The sequence below is a fragment of the Macaca thibetana genome, chromosome 7 (genome assembly GCF_024542745.1).
Source record: "Macaca thibetana thibetana isolate TM-01 chromosome 7, ASM2454274v1, whole genome shotgun sequence".
NCBI lineage: Eukaryota > Metazoa > Chordata > Mammalia > Primates > Cercopithecidae > Macaca > Macaca thibetana.
The window spans coordinates 112,538,203-112,550,421 of record NC_065584.1 but is presented as its reverse complement, the minus strand read 5'-3'; positions in this window follow the sequence as shown (position 1 = coordinate 112,550,421).

Genomic DNA, 12,219 nt, shown 5'->3' with positions numbered 1-12,219 from the left:
CATCTCATAAGATAAAAAAATGTGTATAGGATGTGGTTCAAAGCCCTAATTAGTAATAAGTAGAGTATTTCCCTCATATCTGTGTCTCATGAACTAGAAAATGGCCTGTGGAAAATTTGAGAATTTCCAACTCATGGATGCATGTCTTTCTTGCTCTAAATATCTTCACATTAGAGGCCTAGAAACTGCACCCGACTGTGAGAAGCCTGTCCAGGACCTCCCTGAACCAGTCATTGCTGTGATCCCAGGGTTATGTGATACAATGAGGGCTTGCCAAACAACAGTTCATTCTTTACCTGAGGCAGAGCTGGGAATGGCACTCTCAGAAGTCCCAGGACAGTAGTGTCATCGTCAAGATGTGCCTTCCAGATAGGAAAATTGAGGCTCATAAAATCAAACAGCTGCTAAGTTTTACAGCCATGATCAAGATCCTGGATTTATCCAATGCGTGAAATGAGGTGTGGGAGGGACCAGAAAAAAAAGAAGCCAAACAAAATCTCTGCTAAAAAATTGTCTGTCTTAGGTAAATAGTACCTTTGCTTTAAATGCATACTAACTTGTGAATGACTGATATCAGAGACTTTCTTGGAAGTAGGTTTTATAGGATGGAGGACAAATGAAAGTTTATGGCCAAAGAAAGAAGAGTCAGTGGGTTGGTGCATTGAAGTAAGTGGTTCCGAAAGCAAACCAGGTCAACTTTTTAACTGGCTAGTGAAAATGGGATTCCTTAGGCTGCGTTAAACAGAGGTTTCCTCAACTGAAACCACCAGGATACGAAAGCAAGGAGAAGACAGGAATAAATAGGACTCCAGCAGGCAGAATAGGATTTATTCAGGGCATGCAATGTGGAGGGCCCTAATGGGAACATGACAGTGTTGAGAGGATCCCATTCTCTTGGGAATGAAGCATTCCTACAGGGAGAGTGTCTGAGACTTCCTAGCATATGTCTGCTGTGCAAGTAATTACATTGTCAATTTAATGGTTTAAAAAATATTCTGGTGAGGGGAAGCATTAGTTCAAGACATGCTGAGATGTAACCAATCAACAGACCAGAAACATTGATACTTTATGGGTGCCTTAACTCCAAACTACTAAATGACCGTGTTTTGCCATCTTTAAGCTACAGGGGTTCTGGGCTTCAATACTATATGCAGAGAATATTAACACCAGACATTGGTTGTTTAAAAATGATTATCAGGCTGGGCACAGCGTCTCATGCCTGTAATCCCAGCACTTTGGGAGGCTAAAGTGGGCAGATCACCTGAGGTCAGGTGTTCAAAACCAGCCTGGCCAACATGACGAAACCCCATCTCTACTAAAAATACAAAAATTAGCTGGCCGTGGTGGTGTGCACCTGTAATCCCAGCTACTCCAGAGGCTGAGGCACAAAAATCGCCGGAACCTGGGAGGTGGAGGTTGCAGTGAGCAGAGATCAAGCCACTGCACTCCAGCCTGGGCAACGACGAGACTCCATCTCAAAAAATAAAAATAAAAATAAAAATAAAAAATGAACTTGTCATCCTTACTTTATTATATTGCATCCTGGCACTATTAACCATCATTTTACTGCATATAGAGAGCAACTCTATACTTCATGCAAACTACATAGACTAGCATTTTCTTTGTAAAGGGAAAGGCAAGATGATTCTCAAAAGGAAACTGGAGGAATTCTGGGGAAAAAATAGAGGAGATAAGTGTTACTTGTTTCTCCTTCTTTGATGATAATTGTGTTCTGCTATTTTGTAAAGAAAGGTCTACATTAATTAGTTCATAATGTAATTAGCTTATTAACCACATGTAACAAGAAATAATAGAAAAGAAAGCTTAGAGTCCACATAGGGTGGTTCAACTTACTTAGAAAGGTAATTTACATCACCTATAAAGGGTACCTCTTCATCCTTGGGCTGTTGCAAGATAGTTGTGTCATGCAAAAGCGTCTGTTGTTTTTGCAGTCAGGAATTAGATGAAAGGGTTGAAGGCCAGGCTTATAAAAATGACTTCTCCTTGTGTCTTCACACTTTTCTCCTGTGTTATTCCTATAGTTCTGTAACCCATGCCTCCGTAGAGTAATGACAGAATATAGCATCTCTGCCAGCATGAATGCTGCCGTGATAACCCTGTCTCCTTCTTACCACTGGATATAAAGATTGGCTTGATGAAATTGGGATAAATTGTTCTCCAGAATACCAGGTCCATCTTCTCCATTCTCCTGCTTTCCCAGGTGCTTGCCATGGTACAGCCTGGGACTCTCTGAAAGCAGTAACCTGAGGCCTTAGTAGGTCTCAATCATTGTTTCACATCACTCAGCCCTTCATTCTGCCCTTCATTGTCTTGTGTACAGTTTTCTGCAAACCGTTGTCTCATATCATCTTTCCATTTTTCATGTGTTTATATGAGATAAGGTTTGTCCCAATGCTATAGCTTTATCCACAACACCTTGGTTTCTTCCTTATACAATTACTCTATCATTACTGTACCTCTGGCTTGGCTATCTGCTTCCAGCTGGCAATATTAAGGTTAATAAAGAAGAAAGTGAATGAAATTTACAAAGACAGATAACTGCACTACCATTGTATTGCAAAGGGAAGGTCAGAATTAATCAATGCACCGAGTCTTAAGAGTCTCCATGGGGTTGTCTATGTCAATGAATGAATGTTTTAAGAAAAATCTAAAGGAAAGAATAATATATTTGCCAATCAATTACACATACAATAGCATTCTTTTATAATTACAATAAAATCCTTTATATAATTATGAAGTTTTATTCACATAAAAATTAAAACAAAATTTAAATAATTCATAAATGAATCCATACATTTTTGGTAGCTGATTCTGATTGTTATGAATTGTATTTTCATCCAGAGTTACAGGTGGTATAACATCACCCACTGATATGAAGAATTATAGCAATGAAACATTATAAAGGAGGCTGCACCGTTACCTGTGATTTCTGCCTTTCTTATTAACACACATTCTTCAAGTTGTAATTCAGGTGAACTTTATTTATGCAGCTGAACTTTCCGGAAGATGACAGCATAAGATGTCAGGGAAAATTGTTCCATGTGCAGACACTAAAAACTATGCTATGGCTGCCACCAGAGTAATAATAATTATGATAAAATGTGAAAAAAAATACTAAAAGAGGTAAAATGTGGTGACTGATAAAGACACAAAAATATCTATCAAGAGAGCATATTGGTAAACTGAATCTTAGAGCACAAGAAGACTTTCCTTGATCTCAGAGGACAAACCTGTCCAAAAGGATAAGAAGTACAAATGGTTGAGAATTAGCATGGTCCATAGCAGGTCTCTATGGTGGTTTGAGAATGGTGAGGCTGGAGAAGAGGCTGGCTGAGGGAAAAGACAGGGCTCACAACCTGTCCTCATAACAGAAGAAAGTAAAATATATATATATATATAAATCTTCAAGTTCAAAACCTCTTCAAATTGAAAGAATGTTGGAGTTTATTGGGAAAAATATAGATGAGGAATTTGACAGATTCATTCATTAGTAAAATCCAGTATGAAGGATAATTTTCTGTTGTTCTTTGTCCACTACCTGTGTGGGGTTCACAAGGGAGCCGCATCGAAAAAGTATTCATATTCTCTGGTATTTCACTTCAGTGGGTATTGACAAAACTTAACAGAAATGTGCACTATAGGTGAAAGAGCTGCCCCTGAGAACTCAGGGCAGAGGCATCAGACCTGGAATGGGACGAACAAAGGAGACCTCTAGGAGGAGGAACATTGGAGGTGATTCTGGAAAATGAGGAGCAGTGAGTCCAGCAAACGGGAGGCAAACAGAAGAGAAAGTGTGTCTGTGGCACAGGCCAAGCCATGAGAAGGGGCAGTGGATTGGAAGGACTGCTAGGATCAGTAATATATGAGGACAGGAGCAGGAAGGGCAGACCATGGAGGGACTGGGGATAGAGACAATGGATATGTTTCTTCATTAACATACACATGTTCACACATCTATTTCTCCATCTTCTCTTACATGTTCTTTGATATTCTCATGCAAACCTCATGATATTCTCATGTGTCTTAGCATAACATGTATTATATAACTTTACTATTTCCGTCATAGGGCCTCTTTTAAATTACGTACATAGCAATAGCTACCGATCTAAATTTCTTTATATGTACAGTATTTGCCTACATAGTAAACAAACAAACAAACATCCCCCTGTGAACCCACAATATCTGAGATAGATCTCAACCAATTTAGAAAGATTATTTTGCCAAGGTTAAGGATGTGCTTGTGACACAGCCTCAGGAAGTCCTGACAACATGTGCCCAGAGTGGTCAGGGCACAGCTTGCTTTTACCTATTTTAGGGAGTCATGAGACATCGATTAATATGTGTAAGATGTACATTGTTTGGGTGGGGAAAGGCAGGACAACTCAAAGTGAGAGGCTTCCAGACCATAGGCAGATGAGAGACAAAAGGTTATATTTTTTGAGTCTTTGATCAGCCTTCACTGAATACACAATTTAGTTTGGTTCGGTGAATCTGCATTTTTACATAAAAAATAGTGCAGTGGGAGCAATCAGATACGCATTTGTCTCAGGTGAGCAGAGGGATGACTTTCTGTCCCGCACCTGTGAAGACAAGCTGTCAGTTTACATGGCCGTGATGAAATTCAACAGAACTGTTTTAGGGTAAAAATCTCGAGGCCCACAAGGAATGTTCTTGTGGGCAAATTGTGAGGGGAATGTGTAGCTTTAGCTTTGTAGCTATCTTATTTAGGAATAAAATGAGAGACGGGTTTGCCTGACGTAATTCCCTGCTTGACTTTTCCCTTGACTTAGTGATTCTAGGGTCCCAATATTTATTTTCCTTTCACACCACTTTAGTACGCTTTTGGTTGATCGTTTCTGACAAGAAGTATCTCCTCATTTCATGGGGGAGTAATCTCTGTATGTTCTTGTCAGGTTCACGACTATGGCCATTGTCACACTTGGGGTCAGGTTCCAGCCCATGCTGAGGTCCTAAGGGAGTGGGTGGATGAGCAGAAAGAACACTTGGGGGGGCCATAGGCAGGTGAAAGATGATTTTATTCAGTAGCAGCTCTCATTAACAGCTTTCTCACATTGTCCAGCCTGTCTCATCTGCTTCGTGCTGAGGCCCCCACACACAGATGTGCCGCCAGCTCTCCCTTGCCTTAAAGGTCAGCAGCTTAACTCTCTCTCTGGGCACAAGCAAGCCGAGCTGGGACCTGGCTCCCTTCTGTCTGTCTGCAAAGACGGACAGCTTTGGCTCTCTCTCTTTCTCTGGGTGCTAGTGCGTCTGCACAGTGTTAACAGGCCAATTACACCTTTTACAGACAATAGTGGCATAGAGCCAAGTAATGGCCTTCCCATGTTATGGCTACATGGCTGTGATAAGAAGTGGAATTACATGCCTACACTCTAAACTCGCTGAGTCATGCAGAGTGTAAATATCTTACCTCGGCCTATCCTTGACCAAAGCACAGCCATGTTCCTTACAGCTCTTCCTTACAACTCTTAAGCGAGGGTTTTGTTTGGGATGTTGTGTTTTCCTTCTTAATTTTGGATACTTTTATGTTCTGCAAACTATTAAGCTATCAATATTTATTCCAAAATTCCAATTGCTTTATCTTTCATCTTGTTTTTACTTTCTTTATAATAAATGTATTTCCTTCTAAGTTCTGCTTTCATTGTATCTCACAAATTTCGGTAAGCTGTATTTTCACTTTTATTTATTTTATAATAGTGTTTATTTCTCTTGAGATTTCTTCTTTGGGTCACATTGTATTTAAGAGTATAATGTTTAATCTCCATGTATTTTGGGATTTTCCAGTTGTCTTTCTGTTATTGATCTCTAGTTTAATTTCATTGTTGTCAGAGAGTATATATTGTACAATTTTGATTCTCTTAAATATATTAAGATGAACTTTGTGTTCTAGAATATGTTTATTTTAGGCAAGATTCTGTGTGGGCTAGAGGAGAATGTATATTCTGCCTGTTGTTGAATTAAGTGGTCTATAGATATAAGTTATATCCAAATGAGTGATAGTGTTGAGTTCAAATATGCCCTTACTGATTTTGTGTCTGCCGAATGTTTCCATTTCTGATAGAGAGGTGTTGAATTTTCCAACAACAATAGTGAATTCATCTATTTTTCCTTACAGTTCTCTTACTTTCTGCCTCACATAGCTTGATACTCTACTGTTACCTGTATACATACTCAGGATTGTTAAATCTTCTTGGACAATAGATCCTTTTATTATTACCTAATGCCCTTGTTTATCCTTGATAATTTTACTTGCTTCAATGTCTGTACTGTCAAAAATTAACACAGATACACTTACTTTCTTTTAATGCTAGCATGATATATTTGTTTCATCCTTTTACTTCTAATTTGTATATGTCTTTACATTTTAAGTGAGTTTCTTGTAAACAACTTATACTTTAGTGTTTTTTTAATCCACTCTGACAATCTGTGTCTTTTAATTGGTGGTTTTTGTTTTTTGTTTTTTGGTTTTTTTTTGAGATGGAGTCTCGCTCTGTCGCCCAGGCTGGAGTGCAGTGGCACGATCTCAGGCTCACTGCAAGCTCCGCCTCCCGGGTTCATGCCATTCTCCTGCCTCAGCCTCCCGAGTAGCTGGGACTACAGGCACCCGCCACCACGCCCGGCTAATTTTTTGTATTTTTAGTAGAGACGGGGTTTCACCGTGTTAGCCAGGATGGTCTCAATCTTCTTACCTCATGATCCGACCATCTCAGCCTCCCGAAGTGCTGGGATTATAGGCATGAGCCACCATGCCCAGCCTAATTGGCATATTTTGACAATTGACATTCAGTGACATTATTGATATAGTTGGCTTAATTTCTACCATCTTTTAGTTATTGCCCTTGTCTTTCTTCCAGTCGTTCTCTGCTTTTCATGGTTTAATTTGAGCATTTTATATGATTCAATTTTCTCTTTTTTCTTAGCATATCAGTAATCCTTCTTTGTATGTTTTTAGTGATTACCATAGGGACTATTTTTTATTTAGTAGGTTTATTCTAAGAGATAACGCTTGGTAAAGTAACAATAGCAACAATGTATTTGATTAGGTATACTAATTTATGTTATATAAACACATGCATAAATATTTATAGAAGTATGTTTATATATAAGTGAAATTCATGAAAGAAATTATATCAAGAATGGAAGGAAAGAATTGAGGTATTCTGTCATAAAGTGTTGACACTACCTCTGAAGCAATATATTCTGATTTGAAAGGGAAATTGGATTAGCTTTAAATGTAATATTGCAAAGTATTGGTCAAGCTATTGGACCAGGAGCCTCAGTTCCTTGCTGGCTATTGGTCTGAGGCTGAATTCAGTTCCTTCCCATGTTGGTTTCTCCTAAATGGCAGAATGCCTCATCAAAGCCACTAAAGGAGAAAGTTTGCTAGCAAGACAGAAATCACAATCACATAATCATCCCAGTGACATCCCAGCACCTTTGCAATATTTTGCTGTTTACAAGCAACTCACAGTGTCTGTCCAAACACAGGATGAGACTATTAGAATACAAGGTTGTGTTTACCAATAAATTGGGATCATTGGATGCCATGCTAGAGTCTGCCTGCCATATGAGGTCTTCTCCAATCTGCAACATTTTTTCATACTTCACATATTTTAAATAATGTTGACGCTTTTGAAAAGAACTGGTCAAATATTTTGTAGAATGTCCTGCAATATAGATCTATGAGATCATGCTTGGGCTAAGGTTATGGCTTAATTTAGACACTTATATTTATCCAAGTTTGAAGACAAAATACCAAGCAATATACTATTTGTCAATATAAACTAAAAGATAAAAATAATTAAAGAGAAATAAGGAAATGACAAATAGACAATTCAAAATAATAGTAATCTTCACCAGGTGAGGAAACAAATGCAACTTGGGTATGCACACATGGGACATCAACAATATTGATAATCTTCTGTTTATTAAGTTTGGCAGTAACTGACAAAAAGGCAAACTTTTTTATTTTAGAATAGTTTTAGATTTACAGAACAGTTGCAAAGATAGTACACAGTGTTTACACATACCCTACATACAGTTTCCTTTATTATTTTCCTCATACATTAATGTGGCATATTTATCACAATTATTATCACATTAATGTGGCATAATTATCACAATTAATGAATCATTAGTACACATTATTATTCATTAACTTGCTAACTTTTTTCAGATTATCTTACTTTTTACTTAATGTCCTTCTTCTGTTTCAGTACCCTACCTAAGCTCCCACATCACATTTAGATATCATGTCTCCCTTAGACTCCAAAGGTTATGGTCAACTAATTTTACAAAGTTGTCAAGAAAATTCAGAAAGAAATATTTATATATACACACATATATATTATATATGTTTTATATATTATATATATACATATATATTATATGTTTTATATATTATATATATACATATATATTATATGTTTTATATATTTATATATACACACACATATATATAAATTTGGATATATCTGATATTTTTCTCATGATTTAACTATACTTACATTAATTTATCTATTTGTTGCTCACATTGTTCTAATGTTGGTCCTTGGAAATTGTTTTATATGATTCCTGTATCATTTTGAAATACCTAGATTATTATGGTTTGGTTGTTTGTTTGTTTCATTGGTTTGACATGTTGTTTAGCATTTTCTTATTTTTATTCATTACAAGGTACTTCTGGTTACTTTGCTTGGTTTCCTGCCCAATCCTAGTATACACCATTTCTTCATGAAGTCCTAATTCCTTTTGTTCATGAATGATATTAGAAGCAACCATTTGGCCAGTGAATGTACTCATTGCTACAAAAAAAGTATATTAATTCTAGATTTTGTCATCTGAAAGAGCAAAGGAAAGAACCTTTTATCTATCTCTATAATTCCACCTTTCCAGAGTGTCTTATTAATGATTTATACATTATGTAGTCTTTACAACTAGCTTTGTTCCACTGTAGCATATGCCTTTAATATTTGTGAAGTGTACCTTGTGATGATGTAGATTTGCATTTCACTAAGGACTAAAAATGATGAGCATATTTTTATGTGTTTATTAGACATTTCTAAAGAGGTTTTGTAAAAATATATATTCACACAATCTACCCACTTTTAATTATAATATTTTATTTTTCACCAGGCATGGTGCCTCAAACCTATAATCCCAGCACTCTGTGAGGCCAAGGCAGGTGGATCACCTGAGGTCAGGAGTTGGAGACCGCCTGACCAACATGGTGAAACCCTGCCTCTATTAAAAATACAAAAAATTAGCCAGGCATCGTGGGGGACGCCTGTAATCCTAGCTACTCCAGAGGCTGAGGCAGGAGAATCGCTTGAATCTGGGAGGTGGAGATTGCAATGAGCCGAGATTGTGCCATTGCACTCCAGCCTGGGCAACAAGAGTGAAACTCTGCCTCAAAAAAAAAAAAAAAAAAAAAGAAGAAGAAGAAGATTTTATTTTTCATTTTTGAGTTGTAAGAATGTTTTATATCTTCTATTCAATAGACTTCTATCAGCTATATGTTTTGCAAACATTGCCTCTGATTGCTTGTGTACTCTTGATGGTGTGCTTTGAATTTGAATCCCAAAATTTAATTCTGATGAAGTTCACTTTACCATTTTTAACATGTGACATTTGTATTTTGTTGTGATGTATTACAAGCCATTGTTTTCCTAAGGCAACAAAATGTATTTCTACGTTCTCCTCTATGGGATTTGTACTTTCACCTCTTAAAACTGATTTTATATTTTTATGTATGGGTTAATTGTTGGACACTCAATTCTATTCCATTGACCTATTAGTCTATCCTTATGCCAGTAACACAATGCTGTAATTACCATCAGTTTATAGTAAGTTTTGAAATCAGGAATTATGAATCTAGGACTCCAAACTTTTTCTCCTATTCAAGATTGTGTTAGCTGTACCGGAGTACTTGCATTTCCATAGGAATTTTATAAACCGTTTGCCAAATACTACCAAAAAATTTTTACAAAGGAAGATAAGATTTCTTTTTTTTTCCTGGTAGGTATTATACTTTATTTTTTAAATAATTTTAATTTTAACTTTAAATTCAAAGGGTACGTATACAGGTTTGTTACATGGGAATATTGTGTGATGAGGTTTGGGATACAAATGAGCCCGTCACCCAGGTTGTGAGCACAGTCCCTGGTAGTTTATGAACTCTACCCCCATCTCTCCTTACTCTACTGGACACCAGTATCTATTGTTGGCAATTTCATTTCAGTGAGTACTCAGTGTTTAGCTCCTGCTTACAAGTGACACATGTAGTATTTGGTTTTCTGTTCCTGTGTTAATTCATTTAGGACAGTGGCCTCCAGCTGCAATCATGTTGCTTCAAAGGATTTGATTTTATTCTTTTTCATGGCTGTGTCCACGGTATATATGGACCTTTTTTTTTTTTTTAATCCAGTCCACCATTGATAGGCACCTAGGTTGACTGTACATCTTTGCTATTGTGAATTGAGTTGTAATGAACATACTAGGGCAGGTGTCTTTTTGGTAGAACAATTTATTTTCTTTTGGATATATACCCAGTAATGGGATTGCTGAGTCAAATAGTAGCTCCATTTTAAGTTCTTTAGGAAATTCCAAACTGTTTTCCAAAGTGGCTGAACTAATTTACATTTCCATCAACAGTCAATAAGTGTTCCCTTTTCTCTGCAGCCTTGCCAGCATCTGGGGGTTTTGTTGTTGTTGCTTTTTTTTTTTTTTTTTTTTTTTTTTAGATGGGGTCTCCCTCTGTCACCCAGGTTGGAGTGCAGTGGCGCAATCTCGGCTCACTGCAATCTCTGCCTCCCGAGTTCATGCCATTCTCCTGCCTCAGCCTCCCAGCTGGGACTATAGGCGCGCACCACCACGCCTGGCTAATTTTTTTGTATTTTTATTAGAGGTGGGGTTTCACCCTGTTAGCCAGGATGGTCCCGATCTGCTGACCTTGTGATCCACCCGCCTCGGCCTCCCAAAGTGCTGGGATTACAGGCGTGAGCCACCGCGCCTGGCCTGTTTTTACCTTTTGGCAATAGCCATTCTGACTGCTGTGAGATGGTATTTCACTGTGGGTTTGATTTGCATTTCTCTGACGAATTGTGATGTTGAGCATCTTTTCATATGTTTATGGGCTGCTTATATGTTTTTTTGTGAGATGTGTCTGCTGATGTCTTTTGCTCACTTTCTTAATGGGGCTATTTGCTTTTTGTTTGTTGAATTGTGTAAGTTCCTTATAGATTCTGAATATTAGACCTTTTTCAGATACATATTTTGTGAATATGTCTCCCATTCTGTAGGTTGTCTATTTACTCTGTTGATAATTTCTTTTGTTGTGCAGAAGCTCTTTAGTTTAATTAGGTCCCACTTGTCAATTTTTGTTTTTGTAGCAATTGCTTTAGAGGACTTAGTCATAAATTCTTTCTCAAGGTTGATATCCAAAATGGTGGTTTTGGACTGTTGACAGTGTGGTTGTTGTTTTTTATTAACATAATGCATTACACTAATTACTTTTGCATGTTGAACCAAAGTTCTTGGGATAAATACCCTTGATCACAATGTATAATCATTTATATATGTTGTTGATTTGTTTATTAGTGTTTCCTTAAGGACTTTTGCCTCTATATTCTTTAGTATATTTGCCTATAATTTCCTTTTCTTCTAATGTGTGTCTAGTTGTGGTATCTGGGTAAAATAGCCTCAGAAAATGCATTGGAAGGGATTGCTTCTCTGTTCTTTTGTTTATTTGTTTGTTTTTGTTTTGGATTTCCAGGATTCTTGTAGTTTGAGGTTTTCCATAATATTTAACACATCTTGAGTCACTTTTTGCATATGGTGAAAGACAGGGGTCCAGTTTCATTCTTCTGCATATGGCTAGTAGCATCATTTATTGAATAAGGAGTCCTTCCCACATTGCTTATTTTTATCAATTTTGTCAAAGATCAGATGGCTTTAGGTGTGTGGCTTTATCTCTATTCTGTTCCATTAGTCTACATGTCTGTTTTGGCACCAGTACCATGCTGTTTTGGTTACTGTAGCCTTGTAATAGAGTTTGAAGTTGGGTAATGTGATGCCTAGAAAGCTAAGATTTCAACAGGGATTGTCTTGAATCTGTAGATCTATTTTGAATGTATTGCCATCCTAACACTATTAAACCTTCTGATCATTGACCATCAAATA